Source organism: Micropterus salmoides, unplaced genomic scaffold, assembly GCF_014851395.1.
Source record: "Micropterus salmoides isolate LMB-PRFRI ecotype aquatic unplaced genomic scaffold, ASM1485139v1 Ms_hic_scaffold_20, whole genome shotgun sequence".
Lineage (NCBI taxonomy): Eukaryota > Metazoa > Chordata > Actinopteri > Centrarchiformes > Centrarchidae > Micropterus > Micropterus salmoides.
Window position 1 is genome coordinate 13,303,124 of NW_024041151.1, and position 10,934 is coordinate 13,314,057.

The 10,934-nt window shown below is 39.4% G+C and overlaps 1 long non-coding RNA gene across 1 annotated transcript; it reads right to left on the bottom strand.

Annotated features, from left to right (window-relative positions):
• Nucleotides 1–5,804: 5,804 nt before the first annotated feature.
• On the bottom strand, nt 5,805–10,265 carry LOC119914044. The gene is made up of 4 exons (XR_005446711.1): nt 10,227–10,265; nt 8,217–8,433; nt 7,473–7,518; nt 5,805–6,218 (listed from the first exon to the last, which is right to left on the bottom strand). It is a non-coding gene; the product is annotated as an uncharacterized LOC119914044 (long non-coding RNA).
• Nucleotides 10,266–10,934: the final 669 nt, after the last annotated feature.

The window sequence follows — 10,934 nt, forward strand, 5'->3', positions numbered from 1 at the left end:
CCGCCACATTGGCGGGTAAACGTATCCGGTACAATATTGCCATATAATATCTTTTTGACGCTAGCTAACAGTGGACCAGCATTGTTTTTGTTGTGTGTCGCTCTTGTGGTCTCCGCTGTACCTAGGGATCTAAAATTGGATTAGGGGCGTTCACATGGATTAGGGGTGTTCATTGGTTGTTGTTTATGTTAATTTCAAGTTTCTGTGTTTGATTGGTGTACATTTTTAAGTAGGTGGGAGTTAGGGGATTGGAGCGGGAGCCGTCAAGTCGTGCTTGGAGTACATGGAGTATTTTTAGCATTTAGCTAGCTAGCTAAAATAGGCCTATAGTAGTGACACACTTTATATGAAAGTTTAATGAATATAGTGTGTGGGGATGGGTTAATTAATTAATGAGGAGTTTTAAGTTGAATGATAATGCATGATGAAGAGTGAGCAGTGATGAGATTTAAGTTGAATGATTAAAAACAATTTACTGTGATGTCTTAAGTACATTTAAAAGCAATAAATTAATTTTGCTTTAAATTTCAATCTGGTGTCTTCTTTAAGTTTGTATTTGACATAATACCTTACTATCTCAATTAAAAGCACTGAAACAAATGTTTATGTGACTTAAAAAGGCAATTTATTATTTTGGCCTGTAAAAAATATACTTGGCCAGTGGATTTTTTCATCTACCAGTCCCATTGGCAGGCGAGCCAAAAAGTTAATTTCCACTCCTGCCTACTCCTGTTCATCGTTACAGGGGGATGTAGCCCATCACAGCATGAAAAGGGCAAAGCCAGAGAAACAGCCTGGACAGGTTGCCAGTCTATCACAAGGCTAATGCACAGTCATATAGCAGCAATTATGTTCACTCCTACAAGTATTTAGCAACACAAATGAACAGTATATAAATGTGCTTTGTAGAAGAATAGGCTGCACCTTACCATTAAACCCACGGAATTTATTGGCAAGTTAAGGTCTCTGTGGACTGTGGGCGGAAACTCAAATACAGGCAGAATTCATATAATTGAGGCAGAGCTCAGATTTGAAGCCACTTACTTTTCTGATCCAGTACATTGTATACCTTCATACACGTCATACTATTCTACTGTTAATAAATGAAGGATCATGTTTTTAGCCATCATAGTGGCTCTGTGGATGACAATATTGACCTTTAGGTTCGTAGGTAAATTGGTTGGTCCACCACAATGTCCAAATCTCAAAAACTGTTGATGGATTTTCATGGAATTTTGGACAGACATCAGTGGTCCCCAGGGCATGAATCCTACTAACTTTGGGAATCACCTGACTTTTTCTCTACTAGAACCATGAGGTCAAAATTTTAATTTGTCCAATATTATGGTTCACAACCAAATACCTGTAAAACTAATAAGCTAATAATAAGCTAATTAGCAAATGTTAGTATGCTATAACATGTAACCTAAGTTGGTGAACATGGTAAACTTTACATATACATGCTGATGTTTACATACACAGTGTGAGCATGTAAGCATGCTGACATTAGCATTTAGCTCAAAATACAAATGTGCCTAAGAACAGTCTCAGAAAGCTGTTCAGTCACGGTTCCTGAAAACTTAGCCTATTTAATCTCAACAATGATCAAAATCTTTTATTATTATGGTTGTTTTTAGCCTGACTCACAACTGATATCTCACACTTCTTTTCAATGCAGTACTCTGCTTTTTCACCCATTGCTGTATCTACATTTCCTCACATTATTCAGTTGCTGTCTTGTATAACAGAATTGATATGTGGAGTATGTGGAGAATTAAAACTTGCTAATGGTAGCTCCTTTCCTCTTTGCTGTTGCTAATGTCCTTCCCTTCCAGTGATAGATGAGTAAATTGAGCAGATTTTGCTCTAGCAGCAGAGTGCTATGGGAGGATTTGATGCTATTTAATGAATTGAGGTGTGGCTCAGCATCTAACAGCCTAAGATGAAATATGTCTTATAATGTATGAGCCATTAACACAGTATAAAGCAGAAAGGCCTTTTCTGATAATCTGCACTGGCATTTACCTGCTGACACATTTCCAAGGAGAAAAATCAAATAAAGTTTAAATTTGTGAGAAAGGACCATCTTTTCAAATTTCTCCCAGCAATGTGTTCATCGATGCACTTGGATGTAGAAAAGCCTGCATACATATTATGACACCATTCTATGATTGTAGTATGGTAAGGGGGCGAGGGGGCCATGGAGAAGGTTGCTGGAGGGTGGACGCTATGGAGAAAAGAAGAGTGAGAGTCACACAAAGCAATGAGAGGGAAAACCGAAACTGAAAGCAGCCCACAAACTATATATAGGGCAGATGTGGTGCTGGTGATGCTCCTTTTAATAGAGGTGGTGGTTAGTGTCAAGTTACCCCCCCACGCCCCCACCTCCACTCTCTGAGTTTCTTTCTTGCTCTCTCCCTCTCTCCTGGTTACTTTGGTTCTGGCTTACAGCTTACAGTTTTTATTTACTCCCTTAGACCTCACATTTATTGCGCAATTACCCCTGAGGACGTCATCAGCGCACTCTCCACTCCACAGCTGTCGTGGTGGCGTCCAAAAGAGGGAGACGGATGGAGGGGGGGAGCACGGGCAGAGGTGGGGACCAAGGATGTTACCCTACATGTGCTTCCAAGAGATTTCCCACAGAAAAAACTGTTAGGGTGTCATGTAGGGTTTTTGTGTCCCGATGAACGTGAGAGAAAGAGCAGGTGTTACATACGGGACGATATGGGGTGAAGAAGGGATTAGCTAAAATACCATACAGTAGATTGGGTGACACAAATTTTTTTTTGAAGCATTGTTTGGGATGGCAGTGATGCCTAGCTGGTTCTCTTGCACACACACATAGGCTGCTTGTATGTACTTTTACTTTTACTTTTACTCTTTTCTGTTAATGAATTTATTTGTTTCTTTCTTCTGGGAGGTGAAGCCCTTGCACATGCTCTCTTCTTGGTCCTGTCAGTGGATGCACACAGGGTGAGCGACAAGGCTCCACATATCTCACCATCATGTTGAATATTCTGCAGAAGTATTAGCTTGAGAGCAGACCCATACAAACACAATCTATTAAGACTTCAGTTCTCAACGAGGACTCAGAGTTTTAATGGTAAAACAAACTGACAGAATCTATGGCCGTTGTGACTGAGGTTCATAACGTTCTATGGATCTAGTCTGCACTATTAAGATCATTAAATCAGCTCTGTCCGTATGTATTTAATATATTTTATTTTCATTTCTAACAGGGTGCTGTGGGTTTAACTTTTCATCCAAGCAGATATACACACTGACAATTGCATAATGCATGCGCAGCCAGCTGACCCATAAAAATAAGGCATTCACTGACCAGAGCCGCTTCTCAAGGAAACATATTACCTGGGGGTGCTAGAACCTGCCCTACAGAGAGTGAGGTTTTTCCAGTTTTCAGTAGGTAGACTGAGAGTATATATTGGTTGTCCATCTGAGAGCTAATTACTAACTTGCTGGATAGAGGCATATAATTATGTTCATTGCTTCCTCATTCATAAAAGCATAGCGAATACTTTTGTTGCATTATTACACAGCTTACTATATTTACTAGGTTACATTAATGCACTACTACTACTAAAGACACGAGATGTTAAATTGTATACAATTTACATAGATATCTTATTGATACCTACATAGTGGCTTGTCTTTGCCTTGGAGGACCTGCTCAAAGAGAATAGACAAAATTTGAAAAGTAATGGCTAGAGGCATAAGCAGAGGTAGTGTGGGTGCATGGGGGCGGCCAGTCCCTTCACTCCTGGTTTCAATGGTAAACCACAAGAATGACAATTACCAACAAAAAACACTATATTCTAAGGAGACATGTTTTAATAAACATACATTTTAAAGTAACATTGTTTGTATTTCAAACAAATGGCAAACTTATTTGCTTATTTAACAGCCAACTCCTAATAAGCTTTTTCAACGGTGCTGGTTAAATTTACACAGTGCCGAGGGTACGAGTCGGCTCTAGCCTGATTGACAGGTCGCCATGGTAATGACTTGTCAATCATAGATAATCCCGCTCTGAAACATGCTCTGCTTTGTGGTCTATTTTAAAATAAATGGGACCATAATTTACTAAATGAACATCATGTTGTGTTGAAGAAGACTTGAAACTAGCGACTGAGACCATAAACTCATCAGGAAAGTGTTTACTGGGGTAATTATTCAGCTGAGAAGTAGGGTCATTTTCCCATTATTTCTAATGGAGCCGGACTTCTTTTTGCAACCAGAAGAGTCGCCCCTGCTGGATTTTAATAAAATGCAGGCTTCAGGGACTTCTGCATCGGCTTCATATTGTAGACCGGAAGCTTCCCGCTTGAGACAGACTCAGTGGACTTGGTGGGCCCTGAGATGAAGTCCGGCTGTGCTGAGAGTCTAGCTCTGCGCCCGGCTAGAAGTTCTTTAGTCCTACTCAGACTTTTTAATTCTACAAACCATGCGTTACCTCCACCAACCAATTTCCTAGTATATAGGTACTGTTTAGAAACAGTGGTTATATCAAAGCAAATTACCTAAATGAAAGACAAATGAATGCTGTTATGATCGAGAGACTTGATAATTGCTGATCCCCTCAAGATCGTTCTCACGTTATTCTCTCATACTGTATATCTGTCTGTCTGTCCGTCTCTTTCTAACACACACACACACAGCATTTTGGTCCGGACAAGCTGTCGATCCCCACAAGCATAGTGGAATCATGATTTTTTTGGTCCCCACAAATATAGTTAAACAAGCCCACATGCACAGTCACGCAGCTGCATGCCAAGCAGTAATCTGATGGGCAAAGCTGTACCCAGATGGTCTGATTCATATTCCTGCTGTTAGTTGCTGATGTTAAACAGGTGCTACCTGACCTTCATTCCACCACTGCTCTGCCCTCCTTCATTCCAGCATATTTCCTCTGCATAAAATTAAACCATATTATGTCTCTTCCCAGCCCTGCTATTTTTACTGACAGTGGTGTTAACAATGATGTGCTGTAATTACTGGATGGTAAATTGACTACTGACGCCTTTTTATTTTGCCAATATTTTAATCAGAAGCCAATTACTGTTTTGTATAACCTCGGCCTGAAGCCATTGTCTCCCAGACAGATTTTGGTGCCTACAGTTATTATCTTCTGTTAATGAGAGCTTCTTTAGTAAACAGCACCATTTTGTATGTATTATTGTAGCTGTTAACGTTGATCACAACCGTTGGCAATACTTAACTTGGCTGTATTTCTGGGCACAGCCATATCGAGGCAGTGCCCATTTTGCCTAATGATCCATGGTGTGATGATTGTTTTTCTTTTTCTCTAAGGGAAACGATTGATTAGGCAAATATTTTTACTGGAAACACATCTGATTAGGTTTAAAAGACCACGCAGTTTTCTCTAATTTTCCAACTGTTCTGTATTTTCTTCTTGCTATACAAATTAACATGTAGCCTTATCTAACCGATACCGATATGATTCAAAGCAGTGCTATAAAAAGCCTCCTCATTTAATTACTGGGCTTGCGGGAATGACGATACCCTCTATTTATTTGGCCAAACATTACAGTTCCGGTTGGGACAGATGAAACAAACTCCTGCCATCAGTCCCCCCTTTGGTGATGTTCTGCGAAGTGTTTAATTATGTCAGAAATTTATGTTCTGAGAAAGTGGATCATTCAGTTTAAGTTTGTTTCCCAGGCCTCAGTAAACATCCACGTGCAAACTTCTTCACTCCACACAAGTGCATGCAAACTGGTTTACATAGACCTCCTGTGTTTCATTCATATGAGTACAGAGGATATTGTGTGGGAATTAACTGCCAGCTAACTTTATTAAGTGTCATAACAATTTTTCAAAATGTTTAAGTTGAAAATCAGTGTTTTAGAAGCCCTTCCTGTTTAATTCATACACAATCCGAATGGTGACAACAAGCCACTTTGGTGCCTAAAAGCAGTAAATCGCACCTCAGGGCCTGAAACAGCTTTAGTTGTCTTTCTTGCTGCTGAATGGAGAGATGCACAAAGAGAAGAGGGTAAGGTGGTAACCCAAGCTTTGGGCCTGTGTTGCTGGGTAGCATGCTGATGGTTGAGAGGCCTAGATTGCATCCTGTGTTTCCCGTGGCTTGGAGAAAAGAGTCAATTCTCCTTGGCGGTGTCCGATGTCACTGAATCCGCTGGTTGCTCTGGTTACCTGTATATCCTACTGGGGGAAAGCTGAGTGAAAAAGAGGGTGTCATTATAAAATGTACTACAGTAAAATCTGTATGACATATTTCTGGCATAAAATAGAGAATTCATAGCAACATGCAACAACTTAACTGAGCTGTTGTGAACCACTTTACTGTATTTATTTTTGCCAGCAAAGTATATTAGTCTATAACAAATCCTTCTTTACCTTTAATCTTTATCATGTTTTTTTATGTTCATGAGTTTTGAAGCACTTGGCAATAATCTTGCCAGTCATCCTATACTTGTCTCTGGGAAGGCCAGGATAATGTGACCAGAGAGGATGTTCTGGGATAAAGTGACACAAAGCAGCAGGTGTGGGAAGAAATGTCTCAGTATATTCTGCCTAAACTCTGGCATTTCCCAAGGTACCCATCAATAGTTTGGATTTCCAACCGTCTACTTGACCTGTGTGTGCACTGACATTGCATGTGTGTGGGAGAGAGAGAAGTGAGAAACATGCAGAAGTGTTCAGGTTAACTTCCTGAAAGGTAACCGAAGACATTGGCGGCGTCCGAAATCACCCACTACTTTCACCATTTTGTAGTGCTGTCTGAATGTATGGTGAGAATTATTATGCCCTATATAGTCCACTCGAAGTATCCCAGAATGTGTTTTGAAAAGTATTGTACAACTGATCATCACTGGTCATTAACGTCGTATATACCATTGTGTATTGTGCTGTCCGACAGCAATGATGTAATAATAATCGAAGTAGTGTCCGAAAATGTTGTTTTCATTTTGCGAGTGAGCTCACAATATAGTCCTCTACATACAACTCACTAAATAGTGAGTTAATTTTGATGATTGAGTCTGGAGTCTTTGTTTTAACTAAGTATATTTTACTTAGTGGCAGAAATGAGTTTGGTAGTGCACTTCTCTTGGCAAGAAAGCAAATATGTGCAGCAAAGCATAAAGCTGATCAAACATAAACATGTGGAAGCCTGCATACTGTAGAAGTAGTCCGACATTGTTATTATTTGGCTCATATTTCCCTTAATTTTGCTCTCTTTGCGGTATATTAGCAGCTTGTGGTTTGAGGATACGTACATTCATGAAGCTTTGAAGGGCAAAAAACTATTTTTCTTTTTCTCTGATGTGTGTTAAGCTGTTTGGTTCAACTTGGACCCCCTCTGGCCTGTAATTAGTATAAATCTGGTAGAGTCCTCACTACAAAACACAGCGTTCTACATTGGCTGTGAGAAATCTGCTCTCATTTTTCACACTGCTAATGAACCATACCTTGTATCTGCAGAAGAAGGTTGAAGTGGAGTGGAACATGAAAAGCCTAAAACAGATAGATGACTTGTCATACACAAGTTTGAACTCAAACCTTGATAATAGATAACAGCTTCCTCTTTAGTCCAATGTGATACATGCTGAAAACACTCCAGAGAGAAAAGCAAATATGCTTACTCAGTTTCCCTGGATTCCCTCTGAAGTGTTCCTCGGTGTTTGCTGCCAAATGAACAGCTTGATTTTGTCATTATTTCTTGTTTCTTTTTTTCCCCTTCTCCGCCCCACTTTATGGCAGACTGAAATCCTGGTTGCTGTGATATGCTGCTTTGTTTATGTGTCATCTTATCCCATTTAAGTAAATGCATCATCTCCATGCATTTGGTGAACCTCATGGGAAAGCCTTATAAATATCTCAGAAGGTGCACTGACATCAAAGATAGAGTTTACATGAGGGCAAAGCACATACAGTACATGGAGGAGAAGTAGAGGGAGGCAAGCGCAAGAGGCAGAGAGAGTTTGGATACAAAATGTCACAAACATCTGTTCCTCGATGACGCAATTGCATCATGCTTGCAGCTCAATGTAGCAGGAGCTTTATAGTTTTATGAAATGGACCAAACCCTTCTTCACCTTGAGGTTGCACATGGAGGTCAAGTAAAAACATGTTGTATCCACACCTGAAAAAGAACTTTTAAAAGTAACCTACACATGAATCATCAACAATACAGAAACGTGCTCCACACACACCTTTTCCTACGCAGTGAGGAAACTCCTTTGCGTCTTATTGATGTAAAGCTCGCTGCTATGCGTTTACACATACAAAACAAGTGAGACACCATCATCACATGGCGCGATGCCCAGTAATTCCAGATCCTCTCTCCTGCCCCGATGCCAAAAAGAAGACTCCCCACGCCTTGATCTGGTCTGAGTCAGCAGAGCGAGGATGGTGCCCTGCAGATTTAGCCTGTGTTTGTGTGAACGGAACAGAGCAGATAATGGAAGGAGGGTTGAAGACATAATTTTATACACAAGAAAGGCAAGAGCTGAACTATGGTTAAGACAACTTTAATGACATAGTATGTGAGAGGTATTAAAAAGGTATTTAAAAGGTAATTACATAATCATAGAAAAGCATGGGGTTCAGTCCTGTCATACTACAATATAATAGAAGTGACTTTTCCAGTTTTCCATGTTATTAAAAATACAGGTTTTACAGGTAAAAATCTGACATCAAGTGACATTAAATAGCATAGTTTCATAATTTTGGCAGAAGGATGGTGTTTTTATGTATCAGTGGTGAAAAGCATGGCAACATCATCCACCACAGACATTAATAGAGCTCAATTTGATTAAATACTCTGGGTTAAATATCACATATAAATAGGACCCATTCAAATTTGTCACATAACAAAAGACCTTGTCTCTGACATAAGTGCTTGGACCTCGCTTCACTTCTCCCCCTTCGGTGAGGTTGGAAACATTGACACTATCATAATTTTATTACAGTATTTATTGCGCCCGCTGAGACATACATTACATGTCGCCTGTGTTTTAGGGGCCCAAATTTGTTACTCGGCTCACTTTAAACAGCTGCTCAGCCTCTCGTGAGCAACACAAGGCTGATGTATTTCATGTGATGTTTCAATGCATCGTTTGGAGATATGAAATTTTATACCAGTCATATTCTGGAATAGCTCATGGAAAATTACTTCTCGGGGTGTGTTGTTGGGTTTATTGGTAATTTATGGACATATTGAATGCATAACATTTCAGCTGCTCTCTGCGTTTATTGACAGATATGTGGAGTTGATCTGTAGAGTCAATCAGCAAACGTGTGTTTACACAGTGAGACATCTATCAAATCTAAAATGATCTGGACATAAATAGCTAAAAAAACTTTTACAAGCTGTAAGCACCTATAGAGTCAGATTCATCAATTGTCAATAAGTAATATTTTGACATATTTGGGAATACACATACTCACTTTCTTGCTGAGAGTTAAATGAAAAGTTTGACATTAGTTAATTATAAAAGTTATAAATGTTAAAAGTAACAAAAGTTGCCAACACCACTAAAGCTCACAAATCAACACACCACAATAATCTATAGTTGTATTAAATGAAGCCGGGACAAGTTACACACACAACTTCAAATACGATTCGCGTTTTTTTTTTTTATTGTTTTCCCACCTTCAGGGCTGGTAATTTTTTGTAAAATGAAGCAAAAATGGAGTAACTGGGGGATGTACAAAAACAAACAAAGAAAATAAAATGGTCTTCTTTGAGTCGAAAATAGAAATTCAATACTACTTCTGCATACACGTGGCATTGATGCAGCAACTATTACATATACAAGAATACAGCCCAAAGTTGGCACATAAAGCGGTATAAACACGGTTACAAAAATACGGCAGTGGCACCTCTATTAAGAGGACAAAAAAAACAATTACAACACTGCACAGTAAACATTACACATCAGTTGAGCCAACCACGAAACAATATGTCCATACACAGATACATTAGTTATACAAATAAAAACAACATTCATTAGGTAACTTCCGTTTCATACCTAACTCACGGATAACAAGCTCTCATGGCCCACACGTAGGGTTTCTTCCACAAGCATTGGCTATCCTATATGCAACAACTGCATACAATGTGGAATTTAATACATACATCATACACCACTAGACAAACACATTGGCATATTGTGCGTAATAACTCACAAGAACATAACATTATTAATAAATGTTCTCACCGATAACAGCAGCAGCCAGTCCATGCAAAATAGCGCAATTTACTTCCTGTATTTTCCCGGTGCCCCTTGACCTCTCGGCAAGCACGCGGCTGTTTTGAGTCAGCAACGCTATGCCCTCTGCTGTCTAAAATCAACACCTGCAGCATTCTCGCTACAGCAGAAAATTGTGCCAATAGAGGTTTTGAAACTTGAATCTCCTGTATATTTAAGGTTTGACTATATCACCTGGTTACATAAATGTAGTAAAAAGTAATTTATATATTGGTATAATATATTGTATTTTTCAACCTGGACCATATTTTCCCATGTTTATGTGTCAATGTGACTAATTTGGACAAAAGTTTTTGAAATTGGTCCAGTATTGCCCCAGTGCCCTGCAGCGAAACAGGGCTGCAATGTAATATTTGCGGGCCAGTGCGCCCCGTCGTCCACTAAAGTGTCTGTTTTTGCCACTGTAATTTTACTTCTCTTGGCTGCACTGCCGTGATTGGTTAGTTTGTGTTAATGTGTGACTGTGGTTTTAATCATTTAAAACAATCAAGTCACACAATAGCACAAACTACCTAACCGACCAAGGCAGCGGAAGGCCAGTAACTCCCATGTACTTCAAGGTAGAATTACTGATTTTATCAACTGAGTCTGGTGGCAGTTAATGAGAGAGATATGGTGATTATTATTATTAAACAAAAAATCTCACTCTTTAAAAAA